Source organism: Canis aureus, chromosome 5 (genome assembly GCF_053574225.1).
Source record: "Canis aureus isolate CA01 chromosome 5, VMU_Caureus_v.1.0, whole genome shotgun sequence".
Taxonomy (NCBI): Eukaryota; Metazoa; Chordata; class Mammalia; order Carnivora; family Canidae; genus Canis; species Canis aureus.
In genome coordinates, this window is record NC_135615.1 from 26,105,752 (window position 1) to 26,124,042 (window position 18,291).

The window sequence follows — 18,291 nt, forward strand, 5'->3', positions numbered from 1 at the left end:
ATGAGAGGGAAGCAGATTTTTTTTTTTTTTTTTTTTTTTTTTGTCACCTGGCTTGGGGCAAAGTGTGGGCAGTTAAAGTTGGATCTATTTCCCAATATTACACACACAAGAAGACTCACTTAGAAGCACCATTACAAATGTGTACATTAATTTAAGCCCGTTAACTTTTTTCTTCCATGGTGAACCTTAGCTCCAGGAAATCTAAAACACCTTAGAGATTTCTTCTCTGATGAAGAAAGCCCAGAAACATCGCTCCTTCTTCCTAACCCAACGTTGTTCTCCCCTATTGTTTGTCTTTATGTTCTCTTTATTTTGTCCCTTATTTCTTCCCTCCTAAATTTCTGCTCACATGATTAAAATATCATCGTGTGTGCTGCCGTGCATGAGTGCATGTCTGTATATAGACACAAGCAATTATTCCCATGTGGTGCAAACTATACACACACACACACACAAGCTCACACTGTTCGGACTGTCATTTAATACCAGCCACTATTCTGGGCCATTTATGTGAGTTTACTCACTTAACCCTTACAAGAGCTCATCACTGGGATTAAAACAAAACAGAGATGAGAAAAATGAAGCAGAAAAATGTAAGTAGACACATGGCTAGTGCCAGGGCCGGGAATCCAGGCACTCTGGCCTCAGAATCCACGCTTTTGATCAGGATGTTATATTCCTACACAGTATTGACCAGCTACAAATTGTGTGTGTGTGTGCACATATTATACATGCATTTTTCTTCTTCTTCTTTCTTTCCTTTTTCTTTTTGCAGGACAGGACCCCAGCACAAAGGCAGGAGTGGGGGCAGATCTACAGATTCAGTTGGAAGGGCAGTGGCCGGGCTAGAGGGAAGTGGGATGGGTCAGAAAGCCAGCCAAGGTGGCCTGGAGATGGACACCCTCAGCCCCCCATGCCAGCAGAATGAGGTGGAGGGGAGTGGGGTCTCAGGGCTGAAAGGCGCCAGGTTTGGGGCAGGGCGAGGGTGGGTCCAGGCTCATCTGAGACCTGCAGGCTCTCCGGGCCTGTCCTGTAGCACAGTGCAGGCGAGGTCTCAGCAAAGTGCCTTGTGGTCCGCACAAGAGGGAGAAGCCTAGAAGGGCAGGCCTGGAAAGGGGAGGGGGGCTCCTGGGCAGTGTTCTCAGGGTAACACGGCTGCTGCCTGGGAGACTCCCTAGAGGTAATAAAATAGGGCACACACATTTTATATCTATATAATTATATAGATATAAAACATATAATACATATAATATGCATATAAATATAATACTCATGTATATATGTGTATATGATACAATTACTGATTCCCTTTGGCTTGTGTGCTACAGTAGGTAACAAAGAAAGGGCCCCCTCTCTGGAACTTTACAGTGTGGAAGGGGGAGGCAGGCCAAAGACAAATGAGCAAATGGATATTTATTACTGCCTTCACTGGATAGGTGCAGAAGAAGAGAGGACGGTCAGGAGGGGCCCCCTGGAAGGAGACTCCAGGGAGTGTTAAAGCGTGAAACAGAACCACTTCCTCCCCCCCCACCCCCCGCAAAACACACACCCCAACTTCTCTGTCGGTTGCTTTCCTCGCCACTATTGCATTTCACACTTGCCTTCAGCAAATATTCACCTAGGACCCACTGCACGAAGCAGACAATTCGAGGTGTTGCTTTGGTGTAAAAAAATGCTGGGCAGGCTGGAGCTGTAGACTCAGCACGCTGGCAGACGAAGAGGGGTACCAGGCCCTCAGATACATAGGGGCGTCACTCAGAAAGCGTCAGGTTTAGACAAGAGCTGCCCCACGCTGCTGTGGAGGCCCCTGGAGCCCAGAGTCCCCCACCAGCAGCACCCACAGGCCCAGGCCCGTGGGGGCTGGAACTTCCCTCCCCTGGGTCACCAGAAGACTGGCTGCACTAAGGTTAATGCACTCCCATGGCTGAGCCACCCAGCCTCCTAAGGAACAGGCACGGCCTACTCAGAGTCCCCGCTGAGATGTTTTGGGGCCTCAGAATTTCTTCGGATCAGTCAAGTATTGCTTACATAAAGCAGCCACAACTGCGTGCCTTTGGCTGTGTTCCTGTGTCCCAGGCCCCCGAAAACAAAATTGCCAAAGGTTACCCCCCATCAGTTCTGCAACATCGGCCCCCCGGCCCGACGGCCACCTACAAGGGGCTGCCGCTCAAACAGCCCTGCTGCCCCTTCGGTCATCCTGAGATGGTGTTCAGGGCTTGTGTTTTCTTTTCTTTCAAGAGTGTCATCTGGACACTTAGCTCAGGAATGTTCCTGGGAAGGGGAGGCCTGTCCTTGACATCGAGGGTGGCCTTCCAGAGGGAACCACATCTGCACACACCCCCGGGTATACCTGTTAGTCTTCCTCCTCGATGCTCCTGAGTCCACCTCGGTTAAATAATGTACCCAGGAAGGACCCCAATCGGCCATGGGTAACAAGACCTGCTCCTTAAAACGTGCTTATTTAGACTTTAGCAATAGCAAGTGTAACCAGCCCTGGAGGATGGTCGCAGAGCCTACAAATGGCACATTATGTTTCACTTACCAACTTGTACTCTCAGAGGCAGAAAGGAAAAGCAAAAACAAAACAAAAAGCAAAACCGGACAACATACATGCAAGGCTGTGTGCACGTGTGTGTGTTTAAAAGCTTTGTTAACAAAATGACATCCCTCCAAAACAAAACAAAACAAAACAAAACAAACAAACAAAAAAAACCCAAAACCCAACCAATGACAAAAAAAGAAAGAGGCATATTTTCTTCAAATTCTATGCTTCTGCCAGGGGTGAAGGGGTATCAGATTACTAAAAGGTCTCTGCATTTAATACTGATAGATTATTGGGTTCTAAGCTTTACTGCAATTCATAAGTGGGCTTAAGGGAAAATATGCCAAAAAATTGTTAATCAAAAATCATTTTCTTCTTTGATAAATCAGTCTGAAAGGAGGCCCATTTTGCAATGATGCCTAATTTTTCTATTAGCTCCTAGGGATGTAATATGACCAATAAGTCCTCTTAATGAGAGAAAATCATCCCAACTCCTGATAATTTCTGGATCAAAGAGGGATTTGCAAATACCAGCCTGCATTGTAATGTTTGACTAATGGCCTAATCCATCAACCGACAAGTATGGTACCAAGTTCTTTACCATATACTATTAGCACGTATTTATTAATTTGTTCAACCAATACATGTCTACAGCTCCTACTGTGTGCTGGTTTCTACATTTAGGGATTGAGCAGGGAATAAATACACACAGACCCCCTTCCCCCAGAGGGTTGACCGTGTCATGTGGAAGGCTCCCTGCAAAGGCTTCCACAAAGCAACGCCTGCTTGTAAGTGGCAGGATGGGATTTTGTGTGCTCCCATCCCCTGATGATCCCCTTCAGAGAGGCGTCTGGGAATAACAGATCCAGAGAGACTTCATCAGCATAGCAACGCTAGAGTCTGGACTGATGAACCAGACTTTGGCAAGAGGAAGGATATTTTGTCTTACAGAAGCTGCCCTTTCAAAGAATTGAAAATGCAAGAGCCACCGCCCAGTTGAAATGGATGTGAGGACCTGCAGGACACCGCGCACCTTCCAGACACAGGCTCTGGCCTGGGGGAAGGGGGCAGAGAGCCGGAGACACACGGGGGACACGGGGCAGGAAGGAAGAGGGAGAAGGGGGTGGCTTGTGACAGCCACAGTCAAACTCTATGCGGGATGAGGCGATGGAGTGAAAAAGTGGAGAGATGGTTGCATCACCTCCTGAGTCCTGGTCTGTTTGAATCTGGCGAAGAGTCCGATTACCTCCTGCCCCCCTTGTGCCACCACCTGCAGATCCCCAGACCCCGCCAGGCTGGCTCCTGGGGTGGAGGAGGGGGGCTCGGAGGAACACAAGCTGGACTCAGGACTTGTGGCCTTGTTGGTTTCCGCCCCATGTCTCCAGGTAAGAGACAGAGACACTCCTATTTGGCGTGTAACACAACCATGACCCCTAACCAGCGAACATGCCTTCAAAGGGCTTCCAGGTCGATGGATCGAGCCTCCACCCTGCAGTTGGTAATGGGGCTCAGGCCACTGCATTGAGCCCCTTCCTCCTCCTTTTTTTAATGAGAAAAAAAAAAAAAAAGACAAAACCCAGAAATTCTGTCAAAGCTGACTCTGGCTATAGCGTTAAAAAAAAAAAAAAAAAAAAAAAAAAAAACCAACTCATAAGAGGCATCCATGGAAATTGGAAAATAATAAATATTGCGCTGATGTGATTTGGGGAAATCTTTTTTTTTGTTTTTGTTTTTTCACTGTCCAGTACAGTGGCCATAAACACATAATAAAATGCTGAAGCTAAAGACCTCACTTCTTCTCTCCAACAGTGTATTTATTTGTTTTTAATCCACCCATTTATACAGTCCTCAGTGAGGAACAGGAACGCACTATTACCCCTCACCTCGTAGACGAGTCAAGTGGGGATCCAAGGGGTTCCAGAGTTTGTGATAAAACAGCCAAGTCAGGGAGCCCAGCCCTTCTCACTATAAAAGGTTGGCACGGACATCAGAGGTCTGGGCAGAAACATAGAATTCAATCTGCGCTCTGGGCACAGAGAGGGAGGGGCGAGATGAAGGTTCTCATCCAGGGGACCCTTTCACTTTCTTAAATTTGCCCATCCAAAACAACACGACTCCAGCACTATCCGCAGAGGGGCAGTTAATGCTACTTTAGATCCTTCTTATTTTCCTGGTTGCGTCTTGGGCTCTGCTGGGTAAATTCAATGTGGTATTCATCACTACCTCTGAAAATTCAAATCTATTCAGCCACAGTGGGGCATGTCCAAATCTCTCCTTTAACAATCGCCAATGTGCCTTTTTCGTGGCAATAAGGATTTTGAACCAATCCCAGATGAAATCTCCAACCTTCAACACACTCACAGATGACAATTATATCTCTACAATCACTAAAAATAAAATAAAATAAAATAAACCCAACAGAAATGGAATCAACAGCAAAAGAGCTAAATTATAGATAACAGAATATTCATAAAACTATACCTCATCTCATGAATGTGGGTGCACTGCCTGTATGCCAGGATTTCTTTAGCCACTGGTGATATTCAGCATATTGCAATTGAGTGCAATTACAGTTAGCTATAATTAAGAACAATTACAGCTTTTATTTCTACTTGTTCTTTAAAAGCACATTTGTAATAAAACTTTTTTTTTAAAAGGTGAAGAATATAATTATACATCCTTATAACGTCTCAAATAATTAGTTTGACTAAAGTTTCTTCTGGAACAATTTTCATTTTAACTGTCAGATCTGCCATTTATAGTCAATGGAACATACTTTTAAAAAAATTCCATCATTAACCTTTTTCACCCCATATAGCTGTATATGAATTATTGGTACAAATTGGAGGTTTCAGTATTTAAATCTCTGGGGCCTGCTGCAAGCCATAAAAGAATTTTCCCTTTTAGTTGTCTATGTGTGTGTGGATGCTCATGCATGCACACATGCGCATGCACATGTGTGTGTCCTTTAAGAAAAAAATGCTACATTTTTAGTGTGTGTTTTTTGGCTCAAGATTTTTGGAAAAAAAATTGCTTGTGTTAGAAAGAGGTATTTTCTAGTTCTATATTGCAGAACGCTGTCTCTTATTTACTGCATATTTATGCAGTGTCAAAATGAAGTCCCTGGATTGTGACAGACCTGTCCCTTGGTTTAGTAACTCACAAAGCACATGGTCGGCATCAGTGGAATGGGATCAGGGCCTCATCAGGATCAGTGAAATGCTACCTCTTCATAAATTTGGACTCCAATTCATCTCTACCAGGTCACCGTCCCCCCCTGCTAGACTGGAAGGTCCATGAGGGCAAGGATGATCTCTTGTCCTTCTCTGTCACCAGCACTCGAATCAGAGAGAGGCCACGAAGAAAGTGCTCACTAATATGTTGGATCAATGGAGAGGGCTTTTTTTTTTTTTTTCAGGTCTTTCCCATTTATGTTGGGGATAATTGAAAATTAATCACCTGAATGACTTTGTAGATAGAAGAAAATTAGGTAATACAACTCTGGAAATTAAGGATATTTTCACCGCTTATCTGGTTGAATTAGCAGTCCTGGGAAAGTCACTATTAGACAAAGTCTGCACACCTGGAAATGGGGGATTGGAAGGGATGATCTTTTAAGGTCCTTTTCACTGGAACATAGAATTTCTTTTAAAGATTTTATTTATTTATTAGAGACAGAGAGAGAGGCAGAGACACAGGCAGAAAGAGAAGCAGGTGCCTTGCGAGGAGCCCGATGTGGGACTTCGTCCTAGGACCTTGGGATCATGACCTGAGCCAAAGCAGACACTCAACCACTGAGCCACCCAGGTGCTCCACATAGACAAAATCTTAAAAATCTTAAAGGCAATTAATATAAGCCTAAAACAGGCATGTGGAGTAGTGTGTGGGGTGGGTGAGTATAATCACATGCAGAAGACAGACCATTAGTATCCAAGATGCTGAGAATTGCTCCTGTTGAAGATACTCTCAATATTCAAAATACTGAAATAGATTTGGATGCAATTTATATCATAAAGCTTATAATTTATTCCTTAACAGCCAGCAATTACTACATACGTACTATGCTTCAAGTGCTTTGCTTAGCACTTCACATAACGCTCTCTCATTCTCCACAACTGTTTGTTATTAATATGCCCATTTTTTTTTAGATAAGGAAACTGAGTCTCAGAGAAGTCAAGTAAATTTGAACCCAGTCCTGTCCCACTCTAAGATAAACAGTTAAAACAAGAAAACAAAAGCACACACGGTAAATTACAGTCAAAAGACACCAAAAGTAGGGTGATAGCCTGAGACTGTGGGGTGAGGGGGTGAAGAATCCATAGAGCAACCTAATGGCCCCCATGAGAGAAACAGGAATCTAAGAAAAAGGGTTCAAGCCCAACTTTACTTATACATCTATAGGCTTTTATCTTAGTGGTTCTCAGATGTACTTTCTATGAAAAGGGTCTATATGTACCAGGCACCATGAAAGGGGTATCCAATGGGTCAGGTCTAGGGTTAAGGGTTAACTTCACCTACTTCTGGATATCCATCCTTGCCCAAAATGCACACGAAGGCATCGACATGGCCATTCATTATAGCTCTGTCTGTAGCTGATATTGTCTAAATGCTCATAAATAAGGTACCGGCCACGCCGTGCGATATCCCCACTGTGGAATATGCACGGAGCGATTAGAGAGAATGAAATAGCTTTCTGTGTTCTGAAATGGATAGAATTCCAATGCATGCTCAATTATAAAAAAGATTAAGTTGCAGAACATAGGTGGGTTTTATGCTATTGATGTAAAAAACAAACACAGAACAAAAGTTCCATGAGTACATGTGAGTATGGAAATGCATAGAAACGGGCCTGGAGGAGATCTGGTAAGTGGTAGTCTCTGCAGAAAGGAGAGCAGTGGGCATAGTTCAGTCTTACAAATGCAATTTTTTTTTTAAAGGGCTGCCGAGCTGGCCTGAGGGCCCGGTGAATGAGGTGGCATTTCTAGGGCTGCAGCAGGGCTTTCAGCTCTCTGGAGAGAGGTGTGCACCATGGCGGTGCACAGGCTGATTGCAGCATCTGCTGAGAGGTGGCAAAAGCTGGACACTGGCCCTCTGTCCCTGCTCCCTGGGAAGGGGTCTGAGGCTGGGGTCTGAGGTGGACCTGTGGGCTACCTGCCTCCCACTTGTGACACCTGCCTGCTGCGGAAGGGAGACTTCCCGCACCCATGGCTGGGTCAAGGCCAGCCCCACTCTCAGCAGGGTGCTCACGGTGCCCAGGTGTGCACCGATCTGGGATCTCCAGCACAGCTGCACAGCGGGCCTCCCATCTGCTAGAGGCGCTAGAAGGCCCTCTGCAAGAAGGCTCAGCAGCTCATGAGGCCTAGTTCTCTGTCACCTTCTGCGTTCCACCAAAGGCTGCCGGGAGGGGGTTAGGGGGCTACAGGGTGGACATACACGTCCAGAGAAGCCCATCCAAAGAAAGAGCTGCCTTTTAACAAACTCATTCACGTGCTCAGCCTGGTTTAAGAGTATGAAGACAGATTCCTGAAATGTGTGCAAAAGCCAATTTTTAACGTATTGAATCAAGTGTAGATGCCCTCAAGAAACTTTGCTATTTCAAGGGGCCCTCTGGGGACCCTATTTTGGTAAAGAATGTGATCAATCTCTCAGCTTGTTTTAAAATTAGTATTTTCGTAAATCATTTTGCTTATTGGAAAGTTTTATGATTAAGAGAATTCTCTGCGGTAAGGGTTAAGGAAGGAGGTATTTCTGCTAATAATAATTCAAAAAAATGAGTCTTAACACCTCAACTGTGGTCTATGTTCTATATGTAGTCATTCACTTTTTCATCTAACATCCTGGGAGTAGGAAGGTAGCATTTCTCGGAGATGGTGGACTGGTGGGACCCTGACGTTCCAAAAATATCACAGAGTGGCTGCAAAAAGTAAATGTGACTAGAAGCACCTGAGCAAACATTCCAGTGCAAAATGTCACTTAGCTTCACATGCGTAGTCGGGGCCAGCCTTACTCAGATTAGGAAATGGTATTTGGGGAGCCTTAAGGAAATTTTCACTTTCCTTTCACGAACCTAACCTCCCAGAGCACTTCTCTGAAAGTTGAAATGTCCTCCCTTCCTTGACTTTCCCTCCCTCCTTCCCTTCCCTCTTTTCTTCTTTCCCTTTCTGCTCCTCTTCCTTCCTTAGGAAGAGTTCCTCTTCAGGACGCCTGGGTGGTTCAGTGGTTGAGCATCTGCCTCTGGCCCAGGGAGTGACCCAGGAGTCCCGGAATCGAGTCCCACATCGGGCTCCCCGCAGGAAGCCTGCTTCTCCCTCTGCCTGTGTCTCTGCCTCTCTTTCTGTGTCTCTCATGAATAAATACATAAAATAAAAAAAAAAAGGAAGAGTTCTTCTTCGCTTTCCTAAGGTATAACTAATATACAGGAAGCAATATACTTACAGTATAGGATTTGATAAAATTCAACAGACGTACACACTCATGGAATTATTGCCACAATCAAGTTAGGGAACATACTCATCCACAAGTGTTTTTCTGCCCCACTGTAATCCCTTCCTCCCATCCCCCCCATTCCCAAATCACCAATGCTCTGCTTTCTCTCACTCCACATTCATTTGCATTTCTTAGACTTTTATATAAATAGAATCACACAGCATTCCTTTCTTTGGGTCTGGCTGCTTTTACATAATCATTTTGAGATTCACGCATGTTGTAGCCTGTATGGATAGTTCACTCTTTGGATTGCTAAGTGCCATTCCATTGTACGAACGCGCCATGGTTTGTTTATCCATTCTCTTCTAGGTGGTCATGTGGGTTGTTTCCATCTTTTGACTATTGCAAATAAAGCTGCTATAAACATTCACGCACACATCTTTGTATAGACGTTGTGTGGTTTCCCTTCTCTTGGGTAAATACCTAGGAGTAGAATGGCTACATCATATGGTAGGTGTATATTTAACTTTTAAGGAAATCACCCAACTTTTTCTGCAGTGACTGGAGTATTTGACATTCTCACCGTTAGGGTACAAGAGCATATGACAGGTCCAGTATTTTTCCTCTCACCATGATCTGGCATGATCAGTCTTTTGAAACACATTTATTTTAGGGGTGCCTGGATGGATCAGTCAATCACCTGCCTCTAGCTCAGGTCATGATCCCAGGGTCCTGGGAACGAGCCCTGTGGGGGGCTCCTTGCTCAGTGAGGAGTCTGCTTCTCCCTCTCCCTTTGCCCCTCTTCCTCACTTGTGCTCTCTCTCAAATAAATATTTTTTAAAAACTTATTCTAATAGGTGTCTGCTGGTAGTTCGTTGTAGATTTAATTTAGATTTCCCTAATAACTAATAATGTCTACACTCTTTTCATGTGCTTACTTGACATCTACACATCTTCTCTGGAGACACGCTTGTTCAAATCTTTTACCCAATATTTAAAATACTGGATTTTTTTCTTATTGCTGAACTTCCAGAGTTATCGTATCTATAATTTACAAATTTTTCTCGTCTGTGACTTGTCTTTTTATTCTCTCAATGGTTTGTCTCAAAAAAAGAAGACTTTCTACAAAATGAAGTCCAATTTACCAACTTTAGGATTATTCTTTTTAGAGATGTAGCTAAGCATCTTTGCCTATCCAAAGTCACAAAGAGTTTCTCCAATGTTTCCTCCTAGAAGTTTTTAGTTTTAAGTTTTGTATGTAGTCCTGTGACATTTGGGGTTCATTTTTTTATATGGCACAGAGTCTGTTTATTGTGTGTGGATGTCTAGTTGGTACAGCACCACATGTTGAACAACCTATCATTTCTCCTTTGCACCCTCGTTATAAATCAGGTGTCCATGTATGTGTAGGTCTCTTTCTTGGTTCTCTATTCTCTGCTTGTCTAATTCTGTATCTGAATCATACAGGTTTGATTACTGCAGCTTGCTAATAGTGTTAGACTTCCAACTTTGTTCTTCCTTTTCAAACCTATTTTTTAGGCCCTTTGCATTTCCCCATGAATTTTTGTCAATTTCTACAAGAAAAGCCTGCTGGGATATTGATAGATATTATATTAAATCTATAGATCCATTCGGGGAGGATTGACATCTTTAACAACCGTGAGTCTTCTGAACCATGAATCAGTGTCCTCTCCATTTATTTAGGTCTTCTCTAATTTCCCCCAATTTTGTGGTTTTCAGTGCACAGATTTTTGTCTGTTGTCAGATTTCTTCCGAAGCACTTAATATTTTCGATGGTGTCATAAATGGTAGTAAATAGAAATACAATTTTCTATTATATATAGATCTTATATCCTGCCAATTTGCTGAGCTTATTTATTAGTGATAAGAGCTTTTTTGTAAATTCTGTAGAATTTTTAAAATAGGCTATCATGTTGGTTTTGACTAGACGTCCCACTTCTTTTGCAGTACTGATGTCTTTCACTTTGCACCTTGCTAGGGTGATCTTGCTGCTTCCACTGGTTAGAACCAGGATAATGCTGAATGAAAGTGGAGAGGCAGACGCTGTCTTGTCCTTGATCTCAGATGCAAACTGTTAAGTCTTTTACTATGAAGTTGACAACAGCAGTGAATTTTTCATATGAGATTGAGGAAGTTCCTGTCTGTTCCCATTTTGCTGAGATTTTTTTTTTTTTCAGGAATGGATGTTCATTTCTGTCAAATCCTTTTCTGCATCTATTAGATGATCCCATGGTTGTTCTCTTTCAGTTTGTTAATACAGTGAATTAATAGTAATTGATTTTCAAATGTTGCATTCCTCCCATAAAACCTCCATGGCCATCATGAATTTTCCTTTTTACGTGTTGTGGATTCAATTTGCTAAAACGTTGTGTAGGATTTTTGCACCTATACTCACATAGATATTGATCTGTAATTTTCTTGTAGCATCTTTGTCTGGTTTTGGGAACAGGGTAATGTTGTTCTCATAGATTGAATTGGGAAGAATCCCTTTTTCGATTTTCTGGAAGAGTATGTGTAGAATTGTATCATTTTTACCTGAAATATTTGGTAGAATTTACCAATAAACCTCTCTGGGTCTGGGGTTTTCTTTATGAGAATGTGTATAACTACAGATTCAATTTCTTATTAGATACAGGGCTATTCAGGTATTTTATTTCTTCTTGAGTAATTTGTCTTTCAAGGAAGGTATTCACTTTATCTAAGTCAGCAGTTGGTCCATAGCCTATAACCTAAGAGTGTGTTTTTTAAAAAAAATTGTTTTAATTGAAAAAAAAGTATGTGACATAGGCTAGATGTGGTCTTCAAAGCCTAAAATTTTTACTTTCTGGCCCTTTACAGAAAAAGCGTAATGACCCCTAATCTAAGTTTTGAATTTATTGGTATAAAGTTGTTCATATTATCTCTTACTATCCTTGCAAATAGTTGGATAATTTTTAGTGATGTCACATGGTTCATATTTTTTTTCTATTAATAAGTGATGGTTTCCACCCTAATTGGTCTAGCTGGAGGTTTTAGCCATTTTATCAATCTTCTCAAAGAACTGGCACTTGGTTTCATTAACTTTCTCTGTTGTTTTTCTGTTTTCTATTCCACTCTCATCTTTATTGTTTCCTTTCTTCTATATCTTTTGTGCTTAATTAGCTTTTCTTTTTGTAGTTTCTTAACGTGGAAATTGAAGTCACCGATTTGCGACTTTTCTTTATTTCTAATATAGGGGTTTAAAAGTCCCCCATAAAACTGCTTTAGTGACATCGCACACATACAGATACAGTGTGTTTCTGTGTTTAGTCAGCTCAAAATATTTACTAATTTTCCACGTGATTTACTTGCTACATGGATTCTTTACAAGTATGTTGTTTTAGCTGCAAATCTTTAGAGATTTTTCTGTTATCGATTTCTAATTCAATTCTGTTGTGTCAAAGTGTGTACTCTGCGCCATTTGAATACTCTTAGACTCAGTGAGACTTGTTTCGTGGGCCAGAATGTGGTCTATTTTGTTAAATGTTCCATATGCTCTCGAAACGAATATGAATTCTGTTGTTGTGCGTAATGTTCTATAAATGTCGATTAGGTCAATTTAGTTCAAGTGTTGTTCAAATCTTTTACGCTCTTACTGATTGCCTGTCTACGTGTTCCATCAATGATTGAGAGAGGAGTGTTAAAATCTCTGACTATTGTGGGATTGTTTGCTCCTCTATCAGTTTGTGCTTCATGTATTTTGAATCTTTGCTGTTAAATGGATAGAAGTCTATATCCTCTGGATACACTGATGAACTGACCCCTTTATTATTACCAAATGACCCTCTTTATCCCTGGTAATATTCTTTTCTCTGAAATCTACTTTATCACTACTAACAGACCCATTCCAACTTTCTTTTGATTAATGTTACCATGATGTGTTCATTTCTTAGTGATGCTGTGACAAAATACCAGGAAATGAGTAGCTCGAAACAACAGAGATGTGCTCTCTAGCACTTCTGGAGGCTAACTGTTCAAAATCAAGATGTCAGCAGAGCCATGCTGTCTCTGAAGACTCCAGGAAAGAACACTCCTTGCCTTTTCCAGCTTCTATTAGCTGCCAACAATCTTTAGTGTACCTCTGCCTCTACTGTCACATGTCCATCTCCCCTCCATGTGTCTATGGTCTATGTCTCTTTGTCTCCTCTTTTCTTTTTACAAGACAACTGCCATATTGGATTTAGGGCTCACATTAATCTAGAATGTTCTCTAACCTCGTTATATCTGCGAAGACCTTATTTCCACATCCTGAGAATCTGAGTAGACATGATTTTGGAGGGACACTACTCAACCCAGTCCAGTCTGCTGTCTAGACCCCCCAAATTCACATTCATACAACATGCAAAACATATTCACTTCATCTCAACATTTGCCAAGGTTTTAACCCATTCTAGTCTTAACTTTTTGTTTCAAGTTTTTACTTAAATTCTAGTTAACATATAGTGTAATATTAGCTTCAGGAATAGAACTTAGTGATTCATCACTTACATATCACACTCAGTACTCATCACAAGTGCCCGCCTTAATCCCCATCTCCCATTTAGGCCCCCCCCACAGCATCAACTTTAAACGCAGGATCTCATCTAAATATCGTCACTTCAAAAAAGGTCCAACTATTATTGCATCAAATATTTAAATTAGGGATGGGTGAGATTGTGGGTATGGTACATCCTGGAAAAATCCCTGTCCATGTGTGGACAGATGATGCTTGAAAAAAGTCATCTGCTTCCAAAGTACAATTGTGGGCAGACATAAGATAGACACTTCCATTCCCGAGGGGGGGCAGGGAAGAGGAGCAGAGGGGGATAGGAGGAGTGAGAGAAGGAGGGAGGGAGGGAGGCAGGGAGGGGGAGAGAGAGAGAGAGAAATTGAAAGAATAAAGGAGCCATTGGTCTTAATAGGTTTACAACCCAGCAGGGCAAGTTCCACTAGGTTTCAGAGCCTGAGACTACTTCTTTGAGGCTCTATCCATCTTCTGGGTTCACCACAGTGGAGCCAGCTCCTGGTCTCTGGGTTGGCAGAGTTCCCATCAAGCCCTGCCTCTGAGACCACAGAAGACCCTAGAGCCCCTCCCCTGGGGCGGCCTCTCTGACCTCTCCATCTGCAGCTCCGACCTCATAGCCATTCTTCCATTTTATTGAAAAGTAGAACATGTTTGTAGCTGAGTGGTTCCATCAGCCCTTTCCTGCTCCTAGAATCCCCCAAATTGGACAGCCTTCTGCCTTTTCACCCTGTCTTTGTCTCGTTCTGTCCAAACTAGAAGTGTTTTTGCAGATATAATGCTCTCAAAAACCTTGCTGGTCTTCTGGGTGTGTCCTGGGGATCCACACGTTACACAGGAGGGTTTTCTACAGATCCTTCCCGCATAGCTCTACTCTATTCCTGGCTTCCACTGAGGGGATTGCTTGAACCCATGAGTCACACGGCTGATCCCTCCAGCAAAGGTCTGTGCGGCCACACCCCTGGCGTTGTTTCCAGAGCACACTCTGGATAGCCTGATAATTTCCCAAAGCATCAAGTTCTGCTTCTTTTTGTCTAACAGTTTCTCTCCCAATTTATTTTTTCCTTCTCTCATTTCACTATAAGCCACAGGGAGAAGCCAGGCCACACTTTCCACAATTTGCTGGAAGTCTCCTCAGCTAAACACCCAGGTTCCTTGCTTCTAAGTTCTACTTTCTACCAAGCATGATGATGCAATTCAACCAAGCTTTCTGTCACTTCATGACAAGGATTGCTTCCCCCCTGGCATCTGAGAACATGTCTGTCCTGAGGTCTCACAGGGAGTGCCTGAATGTTCATGGCCATGACCCTACATGCGCTCTCTGTGACAGAAGCTTTCTCCACCATGGCCTCGTAAGCCTTCACCAGAATCACCTTTACTGTCCAGATATCTACCAACAGTCTCTTCCAGGCAATCTAAACTTTTTTTTTTTTTTTTAAATCAGGCACCTCCAAATTCTTCCAGCTTCTACTCATTATCTAATTCCAAAGCCACTTCCACATTACTAGTTATAATAGCACTCCACTTCCCGGTACCAAAATATCTATTACTTTCTTAGGACTGCCGTAACTAATTACCAGAGACTGGGTGGGATGAAAGCAATGGTAACATGTTTCCTCACGGTTCTGGAGGCCAGAAGTCTGAGGTCAAGGTGTTGGCAGGGCTGTGCTCCCTCTGACGGCTCTAGGGGAGAACCTCTTGCCTCCTCCTAGCTGCTGGCTGTTGTCGCCAATCTTTGGCATTCCTTGGCTCACAGCAACATCATTCCAGTCTCTGTCATCATAGGTCTTCTTCCCTGTGTCTCCATTTCCCTGTCTCCTCTCTCTTCTTATTAGGACACCAGTCAGATTGGATTTAGGAGCCACCCTCTCCCAGTATGCTCTCATCTTCTCCAATGACATTTGAAGAGACCCTATTCTCACATAAGATACAGAAGATTCTGGGTGGATGTGAATTTGGGGGAGGTGAGCACTGTTCACAACCCAGTATACATGGTGTACCCTTCTCGTCCTTTTACTTTTAGCCTCTTTATATACTGACATTGGCAGCTCATTTCTTACAGGCAGGGTCTTGCTCGATTCATGGCTTATCATGTCCCTTTATTAAGACAAGATCCTTCCATGCCCTGGACCCACTACCCTGCAAATCTTGAGGTCTTCCTCAAGAGAAAGGTCTTCCTCTAGAGGCTGATGGCAACAGGCACTATTCTCAACCCTTGGTGAGTGCCAGACACTGTAACTTCTGATCCTTGAAGATGGCTCTTCCCCCAGCCTCTAGTAGTTTCTTCACATTCGTAAGCTGACCAGGACTCAGCTGAGTACTCCAGAGGGACCTTCCGGAGACGTCTGGAATTTTTTCCCTATGTAGCTAGCTCTCTGTTGTCCAGGACTCATGTGAGCCCTGGCCATGTCAGTCTGCTGAGACTCTCAGCTTTGTGTTCTCAACTCGATGAGTCCACCAGCTCTGCTCTCCTTCCCTCATGCTCTGGTCATGGCCTGGAAATTCTCTCAAGACAGAAAGCTGGAGCAACTTAGAGCTCATCTCATCTGTCTCTTGTTTCTTAAGGATCACTATCCTTCAGCATTTGGTGTCCAGCGTCTTGCAAACTGTTGTGTGTGGTTTTTTTTTTTTTTCAAAAGTATATTGAATTTTTAACTCTAACTTATAAAATATATCGTGTTCCTTTTTCTTATTGTTTCATCAGACAAGAATGCAAGTCCAGTGCCTGTTACTCCACCTTGGTCAGGAGAAATCCCCCAGCTGCCTTTTTCTTGAGTTGGAAAGTAAACTTCCAATTTTGTAACTATAGTTAAGATTAAAATTTGTTGGGTATGTAATACTGTCAAATTCATATCAAGGTGACTGATACTCTTCCTTCAGAAAACAGCTTTGCAGGGTAAGTCCATGAAGGACATCGGAGGTGGCACAATAATAATGAAGTCTGAACACCTGGGTTCAAATCTTGGTTCTGTCCCCTGTAAGCACGTGACCTTGAACAGGTTTCCTCCCTTGTGTACCTGTGTCCTTGTCTATAAAACGTGGCTAAATCTAGACTCCTGTGAGGATTTAATGTCCTATCAGACATCAGCACGCCCAGCACAGTGCCAGGCGTGTAGCAACTAGCATTCGATTCTCAATTAGATGTTAGCTATTATTAGGTACTTCTACTTCACAATATTGCCGAGAGACTACAGGTGTGAGCCATGTAGGGGAAATTTTTTTTTAAAGGTTTTATTTACTTATTCATGAGAGACACACACGGAGAAAAAGGCAGAGACATAGGCAGAGGGAGAAGCAGGCTCCTTGTGGGGAGCCTGATGTGGGACTCAATCCCAGGACCCCGGGATCATGCCCTGAGCCAAAGGCAGGTGCTCCACCACTGAGCCACCCAGATATCTGTTTTTTTTTTTTTTTTTTTAATACAGCTTTGGGTTTCTCAATGGACATTTTTCAGTTTATAAAGAGAGTATGAGATCATATTAGATTCCAGACGACCCATCATCAGAGTGGATTCACCAGAGAGTCAGATAAGAGGATTCACCACGGGGTACCATGCAGAATGAGTTTGGGAACCGATGTAGTGCCATTTAAAAACATTGTGCCTGACAGGCTGCCTGTCTTTACTACAGATTCATTTTTCAGGCAGCACATTTTATAATCACAGTAAATTACTCTTTCTAGTTAACCCTGGCTTTCCTAAATTCAGACAGGCTTTCATAACGAACTGCCTATAACCCAGACCCGTTGGTATGATTGATTGTCAATGATACAAACCAGTAGCTGTGAGGTCTCTATGCTAGAGGAATTTTCTTTTTTTTTTTTAATTTATTTTTTATTGGTGTTCAATTTACTAACATACAGAATAACCCCCCATGCCCATCACCCATTCACTCCCACCCCCCCGCCCTCCTCCCCCTCCACCACCCCTAGTTCGTTTCCCAGAGTTAGCAGTCTCTACGTTCTGTCTCCCTTTCCGATATTTCCCACACATCTCTTCTCCCTTCCCTTATATTCCCTTTCACTATTATTTATATTCCCCAAATGAATGAGAACATATAATGTTTGTCCTTCTCCGACTGACTGACTTACTATGCTTACTATGCTAGAGGAATTTTCACATTCTCTCTTAAACTGCCTCATGTATCTGTGGCTTTGATAAAGAGGATTCACTTTAGAACAATACCAGCAAAATCAAGTTACTCTTAGAATCTCCCCGTGTGGTCAGGCTACTTACAATATCAAAGCTTAGCAATTTTACACATTACATTAAAGCCATCATGTTGGTGCTACTGAACTGGTCGGACGATTCATCTCAGGAAATCCAGTAACATGTTACCAACTCTTATACTCAGACCCCAATTTTATTCTATTTGGCTTTTTATAATCCACTTTAAAGCTCACATTATACGTCCTCTTTGAGCTGCAAGTTTTGGCCTCTGGCCCAAAGACGTAAACTTCTGAGATTACCTCCAATTCTTTTTGGCCCCAAACGAAAAAAAATCTATCACTAGGACTTTCTTTGCCCTATGAGAATCAGGTCAAAAACATTTTTTTGTTGTTGTTGTTAAAATTATCTTTATGGTTCTGACTCACATTCATCAATCACCTCTACCATTAATATGGTCATTCCAGTCCAAGACCTTCGATTCTAGAAAGCATAAATAGCACTCAGTGCTTACCTTCCTAGACTCAGTTTGCTCTGGGATCCCTCTGCAGTAGAGCCAGGCCACGTTTTTAGGTCCTGCAGCCTTGTTATAAGGATGTAGTGGCGGCTTTCTACTCT

At 42.8% G+C, this 18,291-nt stretch overlaps 1 protein-coding gene across 2 annotated transcripts in view; it reads right to left on the reverse strand.

Moving 5' to 3' along the window:
• Nucleotides 1-18,291, reverse strand: part of CELF2 (CUGBP Elav-like family member 2) — an 814,981-nt gene that overhangs the window by 407,712 nt on the left and 388,978 nt on the right. The window lies entirely within an intron of this gene.